This window comes from Orcinus orca, chromosome 15 (genome assembly GCF_937001465.1).
Source record: "Orcinus orca chromosome 15, mOrcOrc1.1, whole genome shotgun sequence".
NCBI classification, from domain to species: Eukaryota; Metazoa; Chordata; class Mammalia; order Artiodactyla; family Delphinidae; genus Orcinus; species Orcinus orca.
In genome coordinates, this window is record NC_064573.1 from 61,258,160 (window position 1) to 61,281,511 (window position 23,352).

Consider the following 23,352-nt stretch of genomic DNA (forward strand, 5'->3'; position numbering starts at 1 on the left):
TGCCCTCGGGCAGGGCCGCGGCCCCGCCTCCGTAGCGTTCAGGGTCAGGGCGGAGGTGGGGCCTGAGGGGAGGAGCTCAGATGGCGAGGCGGGGCCTGAGGGAGGAGCTCAGAGGGTGGGGCGGGGCTTGAGGGGAAGAGCTCAGAGGGAGGAGGGCGGGGCTCGGGCCGGGGCGCTAGGCTTGGCGCTGCACGGGCTAGAGCGCGGGGCGGACCCGCTGAGGACGCTGGGGCTCCGCCGGGTGGCCCTTTCCCTCAGGGCGGAGGCCGTCTTCGACCCTTCGGACACCTGTCTCGGTAGGTCCCTCGTCACATACTTGCTTGAGAGCCTATTCAGTGGGGCCTTGTCCGTGGCAGGCACCGTCCTAGGCCCTGGAGGAGCCAGGGCGGCCGTCAGGAACCGGACCCACAGCAGGTGAAAATGCGCGGCCATCAGTCTCTCAGCAGTGAGAGGGACTTGTGCTCCCAGCCGAGGTGGAGTAGCGGGAAACGAGGGAAAATGTGTGAGATACTGTGGCCGGTTAAGTCGTGTGGGCTCTGCCTGGGGGGAGGAGGGAGGGTTCTTTTCCGGTTCGGGTTCGAGTAGGCGAACGTGACAGTAGCTGAGATCCACACAGCACAGGCTTTATTCAGTGGCCAAAGAACGGAGAAGGGGGAGCTGAGTTCACGGGTCAACTTCTGCCCGCCTGGCTGTGTCACCGGAGGGTAGGTTCTTGTTTCCTTACAGAATTCAGAGCCCCACACGGAGGCGAAGCGAGCGTTTACTGAGCGACCGCACGCTGTCGGGAGGGAGAGCGGGCTGCTGAGTGAGCAGCTGCCCTAGTTTCCTACCGCGAGTTGGTTATATGGGGCGCGGAAACAGCTGGGAAGAATATTCATTACAGGGCGAGACTCAGGGGAGACTTCTCTCGATCTTATTTCCCTTCTCCGCCTCCCCAAGGACGGGGGAGTTTTGGTCCTCTTTGGTCTTTTCAGGTCTGTCGTGGCCTCAGGTGCAGGATGGGTACTGCCCCGGTCACAGTGTTAATTATGTTGTAATGAGGGAATAGTGAGCAGAAGGTTACTTTCCGACTACGCTGGAGGTTCCTGCCTTTCTTGTTTGCCTCTAGGACCCCTGTGGTCACAAGATGTATGGTTTCCTGTCAGACTCCCATGCCTCCCTTCTCTGTTCTTATCTGGCCAACTGCCTGCTCTAACACTGGCCCACTCAAGGAGTTTGGACCCTTAAAACCTTTTAAGGGTCAAAGGGTCGATGGTTCGTCTTCTGAAGCTGCTTCAAGCCGAGCAGGGGCATTGTCCCTACCTGTGGGGTCCAGACCACCTTGCCATCTGTCAGAGATAGGGGTATCGGGGTCATTGGCAGAAGCAGGGATGGAGAGTGGGGAGTGGGAGGCTGCAACCCTTTCCAGGTGATGTTTATAGTCCCCATCTTCATGTGGGCTGGGTTGAAATCCCTGGCGTACCATCATCTGCAGGTGAAACTGTTGTAATCTGGAGGAAAGAAACTTAACGCTCAGGTTAAAAAGGCAGGGTCCAAAAATCAGTAAAAATACTATTGCGATCAGAGGTCCAAGTAGGGGTAGGAACCAGGGGTATGTAATACCCCTCTGACTACAGTCCCAGTGGATTTGGCGCTGGGGTTACCCTTTCCAAAAATGTATAGCCATTGAGCCTGTTTATATACCTTTTGGATATCTTCTTCCATCTGGCCAGTGGCGTCGATGTAGGTGCAACACGTTTTATTGATTATTGTGCATACCCCTCCCTTCTAAGTTAGGAGATAACCCAAGGCCAGTCTTTTACCATCACCACATTTGCTAGGGAGTTAAGGGAGGTTGAGAGTCTGGAGAGTGCATTCCCCTTGCTCCTGGCCAGAGTAGGTAGAGTAACTGACAGGTTACAAAGCGAAGCGTTGCCTTGTGGTATGCAAAGCCTCCCTGTGGGACCACCAAGCCAATAGCAGCTCCAATTCCTGCCAGGAGGAGGCCAGTCGCACGCTGGAGCCAGGGATGGGGAATGGAGATATTATATATGGATATTACCCCAGGGGCTAAAAAGGCGAGTGTGTAGGATCCCATGGTTAATCTTTTATGTATGCATTGGTAGCCCATGGCTCAGAGGGGACTCACATAGATAGGACCCTGCAGCCTTCCTTTTGGGTGGCCACAAATTATGAGGTGTCCCCTTGGAGCACATAGCCATGTCTGGGATCTGTTTTCCTGAAGAAGCTGGCTCTGCCAGGTGAGGTTGGGATTCGTTGAGCAGGTGCAGCTGGGGCTAAGTGGCCTTCCTCGGATCCCCACCTCAGGCAAGTGGGTCTTATATGGGGGAAGAGGTTCCTCTTCATGTGAGGCAGTCACGTTATATTTTGTGAACGGAGGAGGTAGAGTGCCCCCTTTCCAGTTTCCAAAATGGGGGTAGGTCGTGGACTCCCGGGATCCCAGAGATGCCAGACATATCCAATGGGTGGAATTCTGTGTCTCATCTAGCTCTGTTGAGGTCACTTCAGGTGTCCCCCTTTCGCATTTGTATCTTTGAATAGACCTTCAACATATGGGTTGTGTCCTACACCTAAAGATGGCTTTCAGATCATGCAGTGTTGAAAATTTGAAGATATGATCCCTGTGGGTTTTAGGAAAAGGCTGAGCTCTTTCAGTCAAGTTAATGCAAATGACTGAGGACAGGTTAAAGCATGTCCAATTGACCGTGGAGAGAAGCTCTTCTGTGGGTGGGTCCCAAGACCAATTGGACTGGCTAAGAGTATAGAGGGAGGTATTGACCGAGGCTGGGTAGAAGATGGGCCACCCCGGGACCTCATGGGGGTTGGCGTGGCAGACCCAGCAGTTAGTAAGATTTTCATTTTTTCCTATGGTGGAGGAAATTTGTACTATGGAGTTGCTGCTCCATCCCCCTTGTGCAGATATCCACAGGAGGGAGAGAAATTTTAGGGTTAATAATGGCTTCATGGTGGCGGTGGCAAGCTAAAAGTGAACAGTCTTCTTTAAACCCAGCATGGATAGAGGAGTTCTTCCCTGGCAGGGGTGGTTAAGTGAACTGGTAAAATGTAAGTAAGAGAATAATAGCAAAAATGGTGAGTGCGAGTCCAATCCACCAAATCATTTTACTTATCTGCCAATGATGTCTGTCCTTTGAGTATATATTCAACTTCTTGGTTTTTAAATAGGAGCCTAAGGCCTTTGGTGGGCTCACAGGTCCAGTTAGAGGTGTCTTCCTGTTCATAGCCAGGGTCCTGTTTGGACTTAAGAGGAACTGGCTTGATTTGGGACAGGTGAACCCAACTGTTGATCCCTTGTAATTTAACTGCAATAGGGGTACTGAGAAGGACCTAGTAAGGGCCCCTCCACTTGGGCAGTAATTGGTCAGAGGGGGACCCTTCTCTCCATGTTTTTAGGAGGACAAAATCTCCCAGCTGAACATGAATGGGGTCAGTTTCCTGGTTGGGGGCCTGATTTCCATATTCTGAAATTGCCTTTTGGACCAGTCCCAGATTAATTAGGTACTTAATAAGCTCACTGGTTTCAGTATCCACCAAAATGTCAGAGGATAAAAAGGGCCTACCATAAGTCATTTCAGACAGGCTGATCCCTAGCCCTGTTTTAGGTGCCCCCCTGATTCTCAAGAGGGCTATAGGTAAAAACTTTGTCCAAGGTTCTAATGTCTCTTGACAAAGTTTAGCCAGGATTCTTTTTAAAGTTTGATTTGCCCTTTCCACCTTCCCTGATGGTTGAGGCCTCCAGGCAGCATGGAGGTGGTAGCAAATGCCTAGGGCAGTAGAGATTTGTTGGGTAACCCTAGCCACAAAAGAGGGACCGTTATCACTTTGTAAAGACCGTGGAAGTCCAAACAGAGGAATTATTTCCTTTAGTAATGCCTTTATTACCCCCTGAGCTCTCTTGGTCTTAGTTGAAGGCTTCCACCCATCTGGTAAAAGTGTCAATAAAGACCAGAAGGTATTTATATCCCTGGGAGGATGGCATCTGGGTAAAGTCTATTTGCCAGTTCTCCTCTTCTTTGGATGGGCTGGAGGAGAGGTGGAGGCCTTAGTTTTCCCCCTGGGTTATTATAGTAACATATATTACAGACCTCTGTGACCTCTAGGCTAGTCTGAGAAAGGCCCATGCCAGAGAAGACTTTTTCCACCAGGCTAGTCAAAGCATCCCACCCCAGATGAGAGAAGTCATAGAATGATTTTTAAATATTCCATTGTAATGCTGTGGACAGCATTATTGTTTGTTCCTTAATCCACAGCCATTGGGACCCTCTTGGTATCCCCTAGTTCAGACCCACTCTATTTCCTTGATTGTGTACAGGGGTGACAACAAAGTGGGCTGGGGGTTGATTATGAGGGAGTAAGGTGGCCTGAGCTGAAGGTGTTTTTTGGTTTTTGCTTTTTGAATTTTATTGAAGTGTAGTTGATTTACAATGTTGTATTTCTGCTGTACAGCAAAGTGACTCAGTTATACACATATATACATTCTTTTTCATATTCTTTTCCATTATGGTTTATCATAGGATATTGAATATAGTTCCCTGTGTTATACAGTAGGACCTTGTTGTTTATCCGTTGTATATATAATAGTTTGCGTCTGCTAATCCCAGACTCCCAACCCTTCCCTCCCACACTCCCCCCCCACTTGGCAGCCACAGGTCTCTTCTCTATATCTGTGTGTATGTTTCTGTTTCATAGATATGTTAATTCTTGTCATATTTGAGATTCCACATATAAGTGATATCATACGGTATTTGTCTTTTTCTTTCTGACTTACTTCGCTTAGTAGAATAATATCTAGGTCCATCCATGTTGCTGCAAATGGTATTATTTCATTCTTTTTTTATGGCTGAGTAGTATTGCATTGTGTGTGTGTATACGTGTGTGTGTGTGTGTGTGTGTGTATCACATCGACTTTATTATCCATTCATCTGTTGATGGACATTTAGGTTGTTCCCGTGTCTTGGCTGTTGTGAATAGTGCTGCTATAAACATAGGGGTGCATGTATCTTTTTGAATTATAGTTTAGTCCAGATATATGCCCAGGAGTGGGATTGCTGGATCATATGGCTACTCTATTTTTAGTTTTCTGAGGAGCCTCCCTACTGTTTTCCATAGTGACTGCACCAATTTACATTCCCACCAACAGCGTAAGAGGGTTCCCTTTTCCCCACACCCTCTCCAGCATTTATTATTTGTACACTTTTTGATGATGACCATTCTGACTGGTGTGAGGTGGTACCTCATTGTAGTTTTGATTTGCATTTCTCTAATAATTAGTAATGATGAGCATCTTTTCATGTGCCTATTGGCCTTCTGTATGTCTTCTTTGGAGAAATGTCTATTTAGATCTTCTGCCCATTTTTTGTTTGGGTTGTTTGTTTCTGTGTTATTGAATTGTATGAGCTGTTTGTATATTTTGGAAATTAAGCCCTGGTTAATCACATCATTTGCAAACATTTTCTGCCAGTCTGTAGGTTATCTTTTCATTTTGTTTATGTTTTCCTTTGCTGCGCAAAAGCTTTTAAGTTTGATTCCATCCCATTTGTTTATTTCTGCTTTTATTTGTATTGCTTTGGGAGACCTAAGAAAACTTCTGTATGATTTATGTCAGAATGTTTTGCCTATGTTCTCTTCTAGGAGTTTTACGTTGTCATGTCTTATGTTTAAGTCTTTAATCCATTTTGAGTTTATTTTTGTGCCTGGTGTATTCTAACTTCATTGATTTGCATGTGACTGTCCAACTTTCCCAACACCACTTGCTGAAGAGACTGTCTTTTTCCCATTGGATATTCTTGCCTCCTTTGTCAAAGATTAATTGACCATAGGTGTGTGGGTTTATTTCTGGGCTCTCTATTCTGTTCCATTGATCCATATGTCTGTTTTTGTGCCAGTATCACTCTGTTTTGATTACTGTAGCCTTGTAGTATTGTCTGAAGTTTGGGAGGGTTATGCCTCCTGCTTTGTTCTTTTTCCTCAGGATTGCTTTGGCAGTTTGGGTCTTTTATGATTCCATATAAATTTTAGGATTATTTGTTCTAGTTCTGTGAAAAATGTCAGGGGTTATTTGATAGGGATCACATTAAATCTGTAGATTGCTTTGGGTAGTATGGCCATTTTAACAATATCAATTCTTCTAAGAGCATGGGATTCTTTCCATTTCTTTGAATCATTTTCAGTTTCCATTACCAATTTTTTTTTTGGTAGAATTTTTTTTATTGTAGTTGATTTACAATGTCTTAATTACTGTACAGCAAAGTGATTCTCAGTGTATATACATATATATATATGTATACACACACACACATACATATACATTCTTCTATTTTATATTCTTTTCCATTATGGTTTATCATAGATATTGAGTATAGTTCTCTGTGCTATTCAGTAGGACCTTGTTGTTTATCCATTCTATATATAAAAGCTTACATCTGGGCTTCCCTGGTGGCGCAGTGGTTGAGAGTCCACCTGCTGATGCAGGGGACACGGGTTCGTGCCCCGGTCCGGGAAGATCCCACATGCCGTGGAGCGGCTGGGCCTGTGAGCCATGGCCGCTGAGCCTGCGCGTCCGGAGCCTGTGCTCCGCAACAGGAGAGGCCACGATAGTGAGAGGCCCACGTATTGCATAAAAAAAAAAAAAAAAAAAAAAGCTTACATCTGCTAACCCCAACCTCCCACTCCTTCTCTCCCCCAACCCCATCCCCCTTGGCAACCACCAGTCTGTTCTCTATGTCCGTGATTCTGTTTCTGTTTCATAGAAAGGTTTGTGTCATATTTTAGATTCCACATATAAGTGATATCATATGGTATTTGTATTTCTCTTTGTGACTGACTTCACTTAGTATGATAATCTCTAGTTGCATCTATATTGCTGCAAATGGCATTATTTCGTTCATTTTTATGGCTGAGTACTATTCCATTGTATGTAATTGCCACATCTTTATCCATTCATCTGTCGATGGACATTTAGGTTGTTTCCATGTCTTGGCTATCATGAATAGTGAGTGCTGCTATAAACATAGGGGTGCACGTATCTTTTTTTTGAATAAATTTATTTTTGGCTGCATAAGGTCTTCATTGCTGTGCGCGGGCTTTCTCTAGTTGCGGCGAGTGAAGGCCACTCTTCATTGCAGTGTGCAGGCTTCTCATTGCAGTGGCTTCTTTTGTTGCGGAGCACAGGCTCTAGGCACGTGGGCTTCAGTAGCTGTGGCTCGTGGGCGCTAGACACAGGCTCAGTAGTTTTGACACATGGGCTTAGTTGCTCCGCAGCATGTGGAGTATTCCCGGACCAGGGCTCAAACCCGAGTCCCCTGCATTAGCAGGAGGATTCTTAACCACTGCGCCATCAGGGAAGTCCCGCATGTATCTTTTTGAATTATAGTTTTGTCTGAATATATGCCCAGGAGTGGAATTCCTGGATCATATGGTAATTCTATTTTTAGTTTTCTGAGGAACCTCCATACTATTTTCCACAGTGGCTGCACCAACTTACATTCCAACTAACAGTGTAAGAGGGTTCCCTTTTCTCCACACCCTCTCCAGCATTTTTCAAAAATATATTTATTTATTTATTTATTTATTTATTTACTTTGGCTGTGCCGGGTCTCACCTGAATCATGTGGAATCTTCGCCACGGCACGCGGGTTCCTTAATTGTGGCATGCTTGGTTGCGGCATGCAAACGCTTAGTTGAAGAATCATCTTCAATTTCCTTTATTAATGTTTTTTAGTTCTCAGCATATGTCTTTCAACTCCTTGGTCAGGTTTATTCCTAAATATTTTATTTTTGGGGGTGTGATTTTAAGAGGTACCATTTTATTATATTCCCTTTCTGATATTTCATTGTTGGTGTAAAGAAATGCATTCGGTTTCTATATGTTAATCTTGTATCCTGCTACCTTGTTCTATTCGTTTATCAGTTCTAGTAGTTTTTGTGTGGACTCTTTAGGGTTTTCTCTGTATATTATCATGTCATCTGCATATAATGACAATTTTACCTCTTCCCTACCATTTGAATACCTTTTATTTCTTTTTCTTTTCTGATTGCTGTGGCTAAAACTTCCAGTACTGTGTTGAATAGAAGAGGTAAGAGTGGGCATCCTTGTCTTGTTCCAGATTTTAGCAGGAAGGCTTTCAGCTTTTCACTGTTGAGTATTATATTGGCCATTGGTTCATCATAAATAGCTTTTATTATGTTGAGATATGTTCTCTCTATACCTACTTTCAAAAGGGTTTTTATTATGAATGGATGTGGAATTTTATTGAATGCTTTTCCTGCATCTATTGAGATGATTGTTGTTTTTGTCTTTTCTTTTGTTGATGTGGTGTATCACATTGATTGATTTGCATGTGTTGAGCCATCCTTGTGACCAGCTTGGTCATGGTGTATGATCTTTATGTGTTGTTGGACTCAGTTTGCTAATATTTTTTTTTTGAGAATTTTTGCATCTGTATTCATCAAAGATATTGACCTGTGATTTTCCTTTTTGGTGGTATCTTTTAGTATCTTTTGTGTGGTTTTGGTATCAGGGTGATGGTGGCTTCATAGAATGTCTTTGGGAGTGTTCCTTTCTGTTCAGTTTTTGGAAGAGTTTGAGAAGGATCTGTATAAGTTGTTCTTTGTATGTTTGGTAGAATTCACCTGTGAAACCATCTGGTCCTCGACTTTTGTTCATAGGGAATTTTTATTTTTTATTTATTTAAAAAATTTATTATTATTATTATTTTTTTTCTTCAGTATGAGGGCCTCTCACCGTTGTGGCCTCTCCTGTTGCGGAGCACAGGCTCTGGACGCGCAGGCTCAGCGGCCATGGCTCACGGGCCCAGCCACTCCGCGGCATGTGGGATCCTCCCAGACCGGGGCACGAACATGTGTCCCCTGCATCGGCAGGTGGACACTCAACCACTGTGCCACCAGGGAAACCCTAAAATGTATTATTTTTTAAATTTTATTTATTTTGTTTTTGGCTGCATTGGGTCTTCATTGCTGCATGCGGGCTTTCTCAAGTTGCGGCAAGCGGGGACTACTCTTCATTGTGGTGAGCGGGCTTCTCATTGTGGTGGCTTCTCTTTGTTGTGGAACACAATCTCTAGGCATGTGGGCTTCAGTAATTGTGGCACACGGGCTTCAGTAGTTGTGGCTCACGGGCTCAGTAGTTGTGGATCATGACAGCTTCTTTTATGATTCGAAGATCTTGGATCATTGTACATTCCCCATTTGGTTTGAGAACATGTAGGATTGGAGTATTACAAGGAGATTGGCATGGCAACAAAAGCCCCTATTTGATGAATTTTGAGATCAGGGATTGGAGGCCTCATCAAGCCTCTGGTTTTGTGGGATATTGATGCTTGGAAGGGAAGTTATTAGCCTCCTTTAAGGTGATTTTCACAGGAGTGGCAATCTTTGCCTGTCATTAGATTTCCTGGTCCCAGACCTGTGGCTGTATGAGTTCTTTAATTACTGGGGAAATATTTTGAGCTGGACTGTCCATGTCTTGTATAATGCATAGTCTAGCCAAAAATAGGTCTTGGTTTTGGTTTTCAGGGACAGTAAGAGTCACTTACTCAGGGAGAGAAAGATTTAGAAGAATGAAATCTCTTCCTAATAATGGGCTGGGGCATTCAGGCATGACCAGAAACTTGTGAGTTATAAGAGTCTTTCCCCAGCTGCAAGTTAGAGGGGTGGTGAAATGTTTTCATTTTGGCCTTCCTTCTCCCCCAACAATAGAGCAGGTTTTGGGGGCAAGGAGCCTAGCGTGAGAAGTCAGGACAGAGTAAGTGGCTCCTATGTCTAGTAGAAACTGGACAACCTGCCATGTCAGTGGTCACCTGTGGTTCCTCCCATGTGATAATGACTTTCTTCTTGGGAGGTCCCAGGTCCCATCAATCAACCACTGCCATGACTGGCAAGGGGCAATTTCCCCACTCCCTTTGGAGCTGAGGGCATTCCCTTCTCCAGTGGCCCATCTTCTTACAGAGTGGGCATGGTGTCTTGGGTGGAGGCTGGAACCTGTTTTCTGGGCATTCCTTGCTCCAGTGTTTGGGGCTCCCATAGTTAACACAGGCTCCTTTACCTGGCAGGGGGCTTCTGGGAGTGCCTTTGGGGTGACCAGGAGGTGAGTTAGGTCCTGCCATGATGGCTGCCAGAAGCTTGGCTTGCTAATGGTCCCTTAAGTCATGCTGTTCCTTTCTTTCCTCCTCAGCCTGGTCTCTGCTGTTAAAGACACTGAAGGCCATATCAGTAAGGTTGCAAGGGGTTTGGGGGCCCCATGGCAAGCTTTTGACAGATGTTGGGGGCTGACAAGCTAATGAAATGGATTGCAAGTACAATGTGTCCCTCAAAAAGTGTTTGGGTCAACAGTCATATACTTTTAGAGGGCATCTACCAGCCTGGCCTGAAATAGGGCTGGATTTTTGTCCTGACCTTGAGTGATCTCTTTAACCTTACCATAAATGACAGGTTTAATTATGTATAGTTTCATCCCTTCAATGAGGCAAAGGATCATGTGGTCTCTTTTAGGGATACCAGTTTAGCCTGGCTGATACTCCCAATTGGGATCAATCAGTGGTACCGCCATCATGCCCACAGGATAATGATTGGGTGGGGCAGTGTGTAATCCATCAGCATATGCTTGAGCCTCTGCCCAAATGTAGGTCTTTTCCTCAGGGGTGCAACAGTGGGAAATGGCAACATTCAGGTCCTTCTAAGTGAAGTCGAAGGAGAAATTTAGTCCCTGGAGTTCTTCAGTGAATCAGCTAGGGTCCTCCAAGAATGGGTGTAAGCAGGTGCAGCACTGGTTAAGGCTGGACAAAGAAAAGAGCGCAGGCTCAGTAGTTGTGGCGCACGGGCTTAGTTGCTCTGCGGCACGTGGGATCTTCCGGGACCAGGGCTCGAACCCGTGTACCTTGCAGCCAGATTCTTGACCACTGCACCACCAGGGAAGTCCCTGTATCATATTTTATATTCTACATATAAGTGATATCATATTATTTATATATATATATATATGTGTGTGTGTGTGTGTGTGTGTATATCCCATCTTCTTTATCCATTCATCTGTCAATGGACATTTAGGTTTGTGTGTGTGTGATATGATACTATGTTTTTACTTTTATTTATTTTATTTTTAAAATAAAATTTTAAAAGTATTTATTTAATTAAAAAAATATCTTTATTGGAGTATAACTGCTTTACAATGTTGTGTTAGTTGCTGTTGTACAACAAAGTGATTCAGCTATATGTATACATATATCCCCATGTCCCCTCCCTCTTGAGCCTCCCTCCCACCCTCCCTATCCCACCCCTCTAAGTGGTGACAAAGCACCGAGCTGATCTCCCTGTGCTATGCAGCAGCTTCCCACTAGCCATCCATTTTACATTTGGTAGTGTATATATGTCAGTGCTACTCTCTCACTTCGTCCCAGCTTCCGCTTCCCGCCCTGTGACCTCAAGTCTGTTCTCTACGTCTGCATTTTTATTCCTGCCCTTCCACTAGGTTCATCATTACTGTTTTTTCAGGTTCCATATATGTGTGTTAGCATGCGGTATTTTTCTCTTTCTGACTTACTTCATTCTGTATGACAGACTCTCGGTCCATCCACCTCATTATAAATAACTTAATTTCATTCCTTTTGTTGGCTGAGTAATATTCCATTGTATATATGTGCCACATCTTCTTTATCCATTCATCTGTTGATGGACATTTAGGTTGGTTCCATGGCCTGGCTATTGTATATAGTGCTGCAATGTACATTGCAGTACATGTATCTTTTTTTTTTTTTTTTTTTATCTTTTTGAATTATGGTTTTTTTAGGGTATATGCCCAGTAGTGGGATTGCTGGGTCATATGGTAGTTCTATTTTTAGTTTTTTAAGGAAACTCCATACTGTTCTCCATAGTGACTGTATCAGTTTACATTCCCACCAGCAGTGCAGGAGGGTTCCCTTTTCTCCACACCCTCTCCAGCATTTATTGTTTGTATATTTTTTGATGATGGCCATTCTGACTGATGTGAGGTGATACCTCATTGTGGATTTGTATTTCTCTATGTTTCCATGTCTTGACTATTGTAAATAGCGCTGCTATGAACATAGGGGTGCATGTATCTTTAATTTTAATTTAATTTTTTTTTTTGGCTGTGCCATGTGGCATGCAGGATCTTAGTTCCCCAACCAGGGATTGAACCTGTGCCCCTGCAATGGAAGTGCTGATTCTTAACCACTGGACCACCAGAGAAGTCCCTGCATGTATCTTTTAGAATTATAGTTTTGAATGAGTATGTGCCCAGGAGTGGAATTGCTGGATCATATGGCAACTCTATTTCTAGTTTTTTTGAGGAACCTCCCTACTGTTTTCCATAGTGGCTGCACCAATTTACGTTACCACCAGCAGTGTAAGAGAGTCCCCTTTTCTCCCCACCCTCTCCAGCATTTATTGTTTGTAGACCTTTTCTCTTTTTTTAAATAAATTTATTTTTATTTTTTGGCTGTGTCTTTGTTGCTGCGCGCAGGCTTTCTCTAGTTGTGGCGAGCAGGGGCTACTCTTTGTTGCAGTGCGCGGGCTTCTCATTGTGGTGGCTTCTCTTGTTGCGGAGCACGGGCTCTAGGCACGCGGGCTTCAGTAGTTGTGGCACACGGACTCACTAGTTGTGGCTCGCGGGCTCTAGAGTGCAGGCTCAGTAGTTGTGGTTCACGGGCTTAGTTGCTCTGTGGCATGTGGGATCTTCCCAGACCAGGGCTCGAACCTGTGTCCCCTGCACTGGCAGGTGGATTCTTAACCACTGAGCCACCAGGGAAGCCCTGTTTGTAGACTTTTTAATGATGGCCATTCTGACTGGTGTGAGATGGTACCTCATTATGGTTTTGATTTGCATTTCTCTAATGATTAGTGATGTTGAGCATCTTTTCATGTGCCTATTGGCCATCTGTATGTCTTCTTTGCAGAAATGTCTATTTACGTCTTCTGCCCTTTTATCGATTGAGTTGTTTTTTATTGTTGTTGAATTGTATGAGCTGTTTGTATGTTTTGGAAATCAATCCTTTGTCGGTTGCATCGTTTGCAAATATTTTCTCCCATTTTGTAGGTTGTCTTTTCATTTTGTTTATGTTTTCCTTTGCTGTGCAGAAGCTTGTAAGGTTGATTAGGTCCCATTTGTTTATTTTTGTTTTTATTTCTATTGTCTTGGGAGACTTACCTAAGAAAATATTGGTACAATTTATGTCAGAGAATGTTTTGCCTATGATCTTTTCTAGGAGTTTCATGGTGTTATATCTTATGTTTAAGTCTTTAAGCCGTTTTGAGTTTATTTTTGTGCATGGTGTGAGGGTGTGTTCTAACTTCATTGATTTATATGCAGCTGTCCAAATTTCCCAGCACCACTTGCTGAAGAGACTGTCTTTTTCCCCTTTTTATATTCTTGCCTCCTTTTTTGAATATTAATTGATTGTAGGTGTGTGGGTTTATTTCTGGGCTCTCTATTCTGTTCCATTGATCCATGTATCTGTTTTTGTGCCAGTACCACTCTGTTTCGATTACTGTAGCTTTGTAGTATTTTCTGAAGTCTGGGAGGGTTATGCCTCCCGCTTTGTTCTTTTTCTTCAGGATTGCTTTAGCAATTCTGGGTCTTTTATGGTTCCATATAAATTTTAGGATTATTTGTTCTAGTTCTGTGAAAAACGTCATGGGTGATTTGATAGGGATCACATTAAATCTGTAGATTGACCCCAACATTCATATTTGAAACCCCAACTTCCAATGTGACTGTATTTGGAGATAATGCAGTATCCCTTATGAATATACATGCAAAAATCCTCAACAAGGGCTTCCCTGGTGGCGCAGTGGTTGAGAGTCCGCCTGCCGGTGCAGGGGACGCGGGTTCGTGCCCCGGTCTGGGAAGATCCCACATGCCGCGGAGCGGCTGGGCCCGTGAGCCATGGCCGCTGAGCCTGCGCGTCCGGAGCCTGTGCTCCGCAACGGGAGAGGCCACAACAGTGAGAGGCCCGCGTACCGCAAAAAAAAAAAAAAATCCTCAACAAAATACTAGCAAACCAAAGCCAACATCATATTTGAAGGATTATACACCATGACCAAGTGGGATTTACCTCAGAATGTCAGGTTGGTTCAACATAATAAAATCAATGTAATACATCACGTTAATAGAATGAATTTTTTAAAATCACATGATCGCTCCCACAGTATGGCCGGCGACATTAGCTAGCGCTCGCTCTACTCTCTCTAACGGGGAAACAGCGGACTACAAGAGACTGAGCTGTATCTGCCTCTGTTTCCTCTGTATCTGCCTCTGTTTCAACTTTTGCTCACACACACACAAAAAAAAGCCGGGAAAATTTTATTAACGCTTTTTTAAAAAAGTTAATATAAAATTATAGCAAAAAAGGAACCTGAACTTTAGTAACACAGCTGGAATAATCCTCAGTGGCGGCGGCAGCAGCAGGAGAAGAGATTTAATTTAGTTGATTTTCTGTGGTTGTTGGTTGTTCGCTAGTCTCACGGTGATGGAAGCTGCACATTTTTTCGAAGGGACTGAGAAGCTGCTGGAGGTTTAGTTCTCCAGGCAGCAACCCAACGCAAACCAAGGATCTGGGGATCTTTGCACCATCCCAAGATCCGAGTGGGACATACTTTTGAAGGATGTGCTATGTTCAATCATAAGTGTGACAAAAACTGACAAGCAGGAAGCTTATGTACTCAGAGTAGCATGTTTGTCTCCAAGAGACGTTTCATTTTGAAGACATGTGGTACCACCCTCTTGCTGAAAGCACTGGTTCCCCTGTTGAAACTTGCTAGGGATTACAGTGGGTTTGACTCAATTCAAAGCTTCTTTTATTCTCGTAAGAATTTCATGAAGCCTTCTCACCAAGGGTACCCACACCGGAATTTCCAGGAAGAAATAGAGTTTCTTAATGCAATTTTCCCAAATGGAGCAACATATTGTATGGGACGCATGAATTCTGATTGTTGGTGCTTTTGTACTTTGGATTTCCCAGAGAGTCGGGTAATCAATCAGCCGGATCAAACCCTGGAAATTCTGTTGAGTGAGCTTGACCCAGCAGTTATGGACCAGTTCTACATGAAAGATGGTGTTACTGCAAAGGATGTCACTCGTGAGAGTGGAATTCGTGACCTGATACCAGGTTCTGTCATTGATGCCACACTGTTCAATCCTTGTGGGTATTCAATGAATGGCATGAAATTGGATGGAACTTATTGGACTATTCACATCACTCAGAACCAGAATTTTCTTATGTTAGCTTTGAAACAAACTTAAGTCAGACCTCCTATGATGACCTGATCAGGAAAGTTGTGGAAGTCTTCAAGCCAGGAAAATTTGTGACTACCCTGTTTGTAAATCAGAGTTCTAAATGTCTCACAGTGCTTTCTCCGCCCCAGAGTATTGAAGGTTTTAAACGTCTTGATTGCCAGAGCGCTATGTTCAGTGATTACAATTTTGTTTTTACCAGTTTTGCTGAGAAGCAGCAACAACAGCAGAGTTGATTAAGAAAAATGAAGAAAAAACGCAAAAAGAGAACACACATAGAAGAAGGTGGTGGCTGCTTTTTAGATATTGATACCAAGGGCCATGCTTTCCATAACCACCACCTTGTAGTTGCAGAAAGCCCTAGATGTAATGATAGTGTAATCATTTTGAATTGTATGCATTATTATATCAAGGAGTTAGATATCTTGCATGAATGCTCTCTTCTGCGTTTAGGTATCCTATGCCACTCTTGCTGTGAAATTGAAGTCATGTAGAGAAAACCTTTTACTATATGAAACTTTACAACACTTGTGAAAACAACTCAGTTTGCTTTATGCACAGTGTAGTATTTCTCCAGGTATCATCCAAAATTCCCCACAGACAAGGCTTTCGTCCTCATTAGGTGTTGGCCTCAGCCTAGCCATCTGAGACTGTTCTATTAAATTGCTACCAGGATTTTGCATCCAGTTACCTCCACTTTCTAGAACATATTCTCTACTAATGTTATTGAAACCAGTTTCTACTTCATACAGGTGTTCTTGCAGCACCAATCAAAGTTCTTCTTCCACGAGTCGAGTCCTCTACGAAAATGACTGCAGTTATCCATTTTGTGTATTACTATCTCACTGCTTCCTATACTTGTGTGACTTTAATTGATTCATTCCTCACCATGGTATCTCCCTCCCAACCACACCCCCTCCATAAAGCAATACACTGTTACACTGTGGGTTTACACTAACCTTATACCCCAGAAGGGGAATGGGGGGATGGACCCTGGGCTTAATTTTCTTTTAAGGTCAAGGGAGTTTGGCATTTTTCGTTACCATGAGGTCTTTTGAAATAAGCTGGTGTTGATTAGCAAAGAAGGTGTAGATTGATACTAGGGAATATTGGCAGAACTGTATGGAAACTGTATGCCATTCTGTGCCCCCCATTAAATGAGATTAGCTTCTCATGGGTCCCATGTCTTTATTAACTTGCTAAGTAGTAGTATAAAAAATTATAACTAAATTTGTTAGCAAGGAGATTTAAGGTAAAGGTTGTGTTGGATTCAACAAGTCAAGTCAGCTCAGATGATTCACCTCAACTTTTACTTTCATAGCCATTTCCACTCATTTCTATTAATGATATGCCATAAACTTTGGTTCAAAGCAGAATCGATTTCTTTGCCATCTTGTGACTTAAAAAGTTATGTGACTTTGTGATGCATGTGATAGTGTTCTGATGGTTCCTCTTACTGGTATTTCTTTCTCCATGGAGTAACATCAAGTGATGAATGAGAACTGTTCAGGTTATTCAGACATACTACACAGTGAAGCAGAGCACTATCCATAAAACATAACACACAAAATTCCAAAATGGTCAATGGGAAATGACTAGAAATACAGGCTTAAAAGAGTTGGCATCTTTTAGCTGTATTTGCTAATACGGACATTTATTTAAGCAGCTGAGAAAAGAGCAAAGTTGACTCAATTTTGTATTTCTTCTTGTCCTCAAACAATTTTTGATTCTTTCTGGATTGATGCAGTGATGTTTTTGTTCCTTCCATATTTATAAATGAAACACTTTTTTTTTAGTGTTTCTAAACATAAATTCTACTTGGTTTGAAATCAAGTGGTTGGAACAATTTTGACTTTTAAACACGTTGTTGATTCAGAGCTTCATTGAAGAAGCTTTCAATCAATGGATCAGTCCGGTTCTGTAATTAGCGCGCAGTACCTAATGTTTTGGTGCTATTATGAGGACCAGTGGTCAAAGTGGATTTTGTTCTTGAACAGTGTCCCAGTAGATTTGATGAACATTTATTTGCTTGAGGTCTGATTCCCGCCCCCCGCCCCGGCCCAATAGATTTAAGATTTCCAGTTAATGTTGAGAAACTGCACAAATTTGTATGGAACAAAGCCTAGAAAAATGAAAACTATAGATTGGATAGTAATCTAAATTAATCCTAGTGTGTATGATAGAGGAGGGAAAATTTTGGTGCCATAATTTCCCTCTTCATGGTGTTGGACTTAAATCAGTTGAAATGTATTTCTGTACCACAGTTTAAGCTTCAATAAAGATTTGCTTAATTCGTTGTCTAGTGACATTCAGAAAGTTTTCTGTTGATGTATTTTTTTAAATAGTATACATGACCAAATACTAGACATCTAAAGTTTTTATAATTAATTGAGTAAATCAATATTTAATGATCATTTTTTAAGATTTATGGGAGTTGTCATAAAGATAAGATCTCTAAGCTCCTGGGAGAACAGATTTAAACATTTTTTTGTTAGTGGCTTCATACCTGAAGCTCAAAGGAAATCATCCGGGCTATATACCAGGATATCAAAGAGTAGAGAGGGTGTAAGTAGTAAGAATAAGAATGCTAGAGTTTGGAGCTAGAAAAGTGAAAAGTTTGAAGGTGGAATAGTCTAACATTTATTATGAAATAGGCTCTTGATGGTGGGGTGGGGGCAGAGTTTAACTCATGGTTATTTCTATTAACTAGAACAGAGTTATAAGCTTTTGATCATTGTGCCATGCAGGTACATATCTCATCATCTGAGTTAAAAAGGGTTGATCATAGAAAAGCAGGTTGTTACATATGTGTGCAATACCTACAGCACCAGATTCTTTTACATGAACAGGTAACTGAGTTTGGCAGACACTTGGTGTTAATCAGATTCAGGGACATAATCTGAAAAATATGGTAAATGTGATATCACACTATGAAAAATAAAAGGCTTTTATTGTCCTAGTCAGATAACTCACCATTTCCTGGCTACCCACCTTCAAACTTGACATTCTCATCTACCCTTTTTGTCATAATGAAAGAAGTATTGGTCCTTTGGATTCTATCCACCCATTCCTACCTTCAGAGACTTTCTGAGTTCACTGCAAGCATGTCTACTGTTGATCACCATCAGTTTGTTTTACTTTTCTAGTTTCTTCCCACTTATGTTTGCTCCTTAGGGGCTACTTTATTAGTCCTTTACAAGATGACAAGTCACAATTCTTACCCCAAACTGAACCCTCTTCAGACTACTTCTTGCAATCTAGCATTTTCCTGAGTTGTTCAAACCAGAAACCTAGGATGAAATTGAGGCAGGGTCATAGAGATCTGTTATGTGACTAAGATTGGAAGAAAACCATTGGCAGTGTCAAGAGATGTCCAATATGCTGTTGGATATGTGAGCTAGGAGCCCATAAAAATACGTCGAGATTTGTAATTAAACATCTTAATTGGATGTATATTAAAAAAAAATTGTACCTTGAACCTTCACACCCTAGCTTCGATAGTCCTCAATTCTGCTTTGGTACATTCATCTATCCATATTCATATATACATACCTCTTATTAGGTAAGATTTATAAAATTGAAATACACAAATCTTAACTACAATTTTGAAAATGGATATTTTTAGCCCACAGCCATATCAGGACAAAGGAAGGTTCCCTTATACCCCTACCTAAGCAACAAAGCACTACCCCTACTTTAGTTGGTAGTTTAATTACTATCCATATTTTTTCACCATAGACTAGGGTTTCCCTCCCCACCCCAGCTCTGAAACTAAATTGAATCACTTAATGCTTTCATTAGTATAAAGTTTTGAGAGGTTGAACCATGTATTTATTTTTATTGCTGAGTAGTATTCCATTGTATGAATGTACCACAATTTGTTTAGCTATTCTCCTGTTAATGAACATTTTGTTTCCAATTTTTGGAAAATATGAATAAAGCTGCTATGAACATTTGCATATAAAAACAAAACAAAACAAAAAATCACATGATCATCTCAATTGATACAGAAAAGGCATTTGACAAAATCCAACACCATTTCATTAGAGAAAACACTTGGAATACTAGGGAAGTTAACCTTCTCAACATAATAAAGGATACTTGTGAAAAACCCACAGCTAACTTCTTTTTTTTTTTTTTTTTTTGCGGTACGCGGGCCTCTCACTGTTGTGGCCTCTCCCATTGCGGAGCACAGGCTCCGGGCGCGCAGGCTCAGCGGCCATGGCTCACGGGCCCAGCCGCTCCGCGGCATGTGGGATCTTCCCGGACCGGGGCATGAACCCGTGTCCCCTGCATCGGTAGGCGGACTCTCAACCACTGCGCCACCTGGGAAGCCCTAACTTCTTACTCAATGGTGAAAGACTGAAATCTTTCCCTCTCAGATCACGAACAAGACAAGGATGCCCACTTTCACCACTATTTTTTTCTTTATAAATTTATTTATTTATTTATTTATGGCTGCATTGGGTCTTTGTGTGGGCTTTTCTCTAGTTGCAGTGAGCAGGGGCTACTCTTCATTGAGGTGCACAGGCTTGTTGCAGAGCATGGGCTGTAGGCGTACGGGCTTCGTAGTTGTGGCACGTGGGCTCAGTAGTTGTGGCACGTGGGCTCAGTAGTTGTGGCTTGTGGGCTCTAGAGCGCAGCTTCTGTAGTTGTGGCACACGGGCTTAGTTGCTTCGTGGCATGTGGAATCTTCTCGGTCCAGGGCTTGAACCCGTGTCTCCTGCATTGGCAGGCGGATTCTTAACCACTGCGCCCCCAGGGAAGCCCTCACTGCTACCATTTAACATTGTATTGGAAGTTCTAGCCAGATCAATTAGACAAGAAAAAGAAATATTAGGCATCCGTATTGGAAAGGAAGAAGTAAACCTATCTGTATATACACATGACATGATCCTAATTATAGAAAATCATAAACAATCCATTAAAAGTTACTAGAACTAATAAATAAATTCAACAAAGTTGACGATACAAAATAGGGAGTGAAAGTCAATCTCTCACTTTCACTGCTTAAAGGTAATTTTCTTAGAGTTCTTTTTGGTGTGTTGTGTATGTGTCCATACAGTTTACATGTATTTACAAGCATATAAAGTATATTTTCATGGGTCAGTTAGACTGATTCCAATTTATTTGTATCTCAGATGCTACAATGAACATTTTTATTGATGTGTATATACACACACACACACACACACACACACACACACACACACACACGTGCCAATATATATTCAGTGGATGATATCCCAGCAGAGAAATTGCTTGGTAAACGTTATTACAAAAAATAAATAAGTTACATGTGTTTGGGGACTAGGACCCTGAGACTGCTCACGCGAAGCTGTGCTGCACAATTTGTCCACCAGGTGGCAGGAGAGGTCTATTAATCTATTAGTCTATTAAGGACAACTGCGCGTTGTGCATTCAGAATACTTTCAAGGGGCTTCCCTGGTGGCGTAGTGGTTGAGAATCTGCCTGCCAATGCAGGGCACACGGGTTCGAGCCCTGGTATGGGAAGATCCCACATGCCGCGGAGCAACTGAGCCCGGGAGCCACAGCTACTGAGTCTGCGTGTCTGGAGCCTGTGCTCCGTGGAGAGGCCGCGATAGTAAGCGGCCCATGCACCGCGATGAAGAGTGGCTCCCGCTCGCCGCAACTAGAGAAAGCCCTCGCACAGAAACAAAGACCCAACACAGCATAAATAAATAAATTTATTTTAAAAAAAAAAGAGAAAACTTTCAAGTATCACAGGCTGGTCTGGATTTTTTTTCCTCCTAAATGATGTTACTGTTGTTAATCTATAACAATGCTAATTATTTTCTATAAGGTGAAGCTGATGTGGTATTTTCCGTCTGTGGTCATGACTTGTGCTGCTGTTCCTGGTAATGTGCCTCAAGTAAAGGAATCTAAAGACACAATATTAATATCTCCTACATGACAACGAATAAGAGAATGAATTACAACATCAAACCCTAATGATGCAAGTTTCATGAATGACAGTAGCAGAACATTTAGAATATTCCTAGTCACCACTTTACTTGGTAGTGATCAAACATTTTTCTAAAACTGTTGGTCACAGTAGTGCACAAAAATCATAAAGTTCCTAGATTTTTCCTAGTTGTATCTTCTCGAGAGAAAACTGATGATTGTTTTGGACACCAGGCCCCTTGGTCATAAGCCATCTTTGCAATGCCAGAGGCATAATGGGAATTGGATAGAATTAAAGTGCCCAGAAACAGAAATAAGGAGGAAAAGTTAGACTACTTATTGTAGAGACTTACTTCAGGAATTGTATTTAAGGGTTGGGAAGAGGAATTAATTACATAGAAGCATATACCATAGAAAGTAAAAGGTCACAGAGATATACTGTTTTAATAAAACATGAGAATATCTTGGCTGTGTTGAGGTTCAGGATAGTTCTGACTCTGGTTAGAGAACTGTCTCTGGATAACAATAATATTCCTACATAGGATCTTGGAAGATCTAGATGCTGATGGTGCCGGCTGGAATCCTGCCCTCCTGCCCTCTTGTGCTAACTGCATGGAGGGTTGAGGAATCCCTGTAAGTCAGATCTTCATGATCATTGTATTTCAGGGTCAATTAAACATCAGAGCCTAATGAAGAATATCCATGACAGTGGGAAAGGAACGTCTCCAAAAGTTCTTCAAAACTCCTTACCTGCTGGGAGATTGATTTTCTATCTAAATTAAAAAGCTATTCTGGTACAGCAGTTTTCAAACTTATTTATTTTTAGCAGCAGACTCTTGTAAAAGTGAAATTTTGACACCGAATCTCAATATATAAAATGTGAATAGATTAACAAAAAAGACTAGGACCACTGGTTGAAAAGCCTCTCAATTTACCCCACAGGTGACCCACAAAGGCACTAGGGTTTCCTAAACTCGACCAGGTGGCTCTGTAGTGGTGACAACAGATGGAGCCCCACCCACCCTGGCCAACCTGCTCCCAGGTTCATGATGCCCTTGGAGTCATCCTTGACTCACTGAACAAGCACTTATCTGGAGCTCACTGTTTGCCAGGTACTGGGACCGAGCATGGGCACACAGAAATGAGCCAGGCCTGGTCCCATCCCAGAGCTCAGTCTAGTGCAGGACGCCTTTCCAAACTCCAGAGTGCTGTGATTGCCTTGGCTGCTCATTAACAATGCCTGTTCCTGGGCCTCACCCCAGAGATAACAATTCAAAAGCTAAGAGAGAGGTTGAGCCTAGACACATGCTTCCTTAATAAGCATAATCTGGTGAGAGAGACAGAAACACAAACTGGTGCAGTAATTCTAAAACAATGTGCTGAGAGTAACGATGGAGGTATCGGGAGCAGCCGCAGGAGGACGAGGGTGCCGAGGACCACCCCAGGGTACGGCCAAACAGAGCTCTGGAGGGGGTGTGGCAGGATGATGGGACACTGCTCTGAGGGGCCAGCTAGGGAGCTGTGCAGGAACCTGGAGAGGGTGGTGCTGGATGGAGCCAGGTCAGGAGTCAGCAGGGACGGTGACAGCAATACTAACCACAGTCATGTACTCTGTCCTCATTAATTCCCACAAGTCCCAAAGGACTTTGTTTTTTTACTAGTAGCGTTCCCATGTCAAGGATGATGATACTGACATTTGGAGAGGTTAGCAATTTGCAGAATGGGAGCCAGGACTGGAACCCAGGTTTGTTCCTCTTCAAACCCATGCCTTCAGCTACAACTATTAAATCGTATTGGCTCTTAATGCGGAAGAAGTAAGGGATTAAAACAATCTAGAAGAGGTAAATCCCAAAGGACTTGATGATTGTTTGGATGTAGGGGTCCGGGTCTAGCTTGGGGCACCTGGGTGATGCCAGGGACCTGGGCAGTGAATCCTAGGAGAGGAGTCTGTTTAAGGTGGGAGATGCGTGGCCATGATGCGTTTGAAGTAGGACCTAGAGAACACCCCGTGGGCAACTGGAAAGATGGGTAGGAATGAGATGGAGAGGCAGGCTGGGGACTTAGTGGAAACCAGGACACTCAGTGAATCACTCAGGGAGCAGGTGTAGAGGGGGAAGAACAGAGAGGGAAGAGGCGTGTAT

General features: G+C 43.0%; 1 protein-coding gene and 1 pseudogene across 1 annotated transcript in view; both read left to right on the forward strand.

Moving 5' to 3' along the window:
- The first annotated feature begins 149 nt into the window (after positions 1-149).
- The window catches only part of PRELID3A (PRELI domain containing 3A), a 106,587-nt gene continuing 83,384 nt past the window's right edge, over positions 150-23,352 (forward strand). The window contains exon 1 of the mRNA XM_033439474.2: positions 150-296. The gene's annotated coding sequence lies outside the window, so the exon portion shown is untranslated. The remainder of the gene's footprint in view (positions 297-23,352) is intronic.
- Positions 14,162-16,464, forward strand: LOC101285015 (S-adenosylmethionine decarboxylase proenzyme-like; annotated as a pseudogene).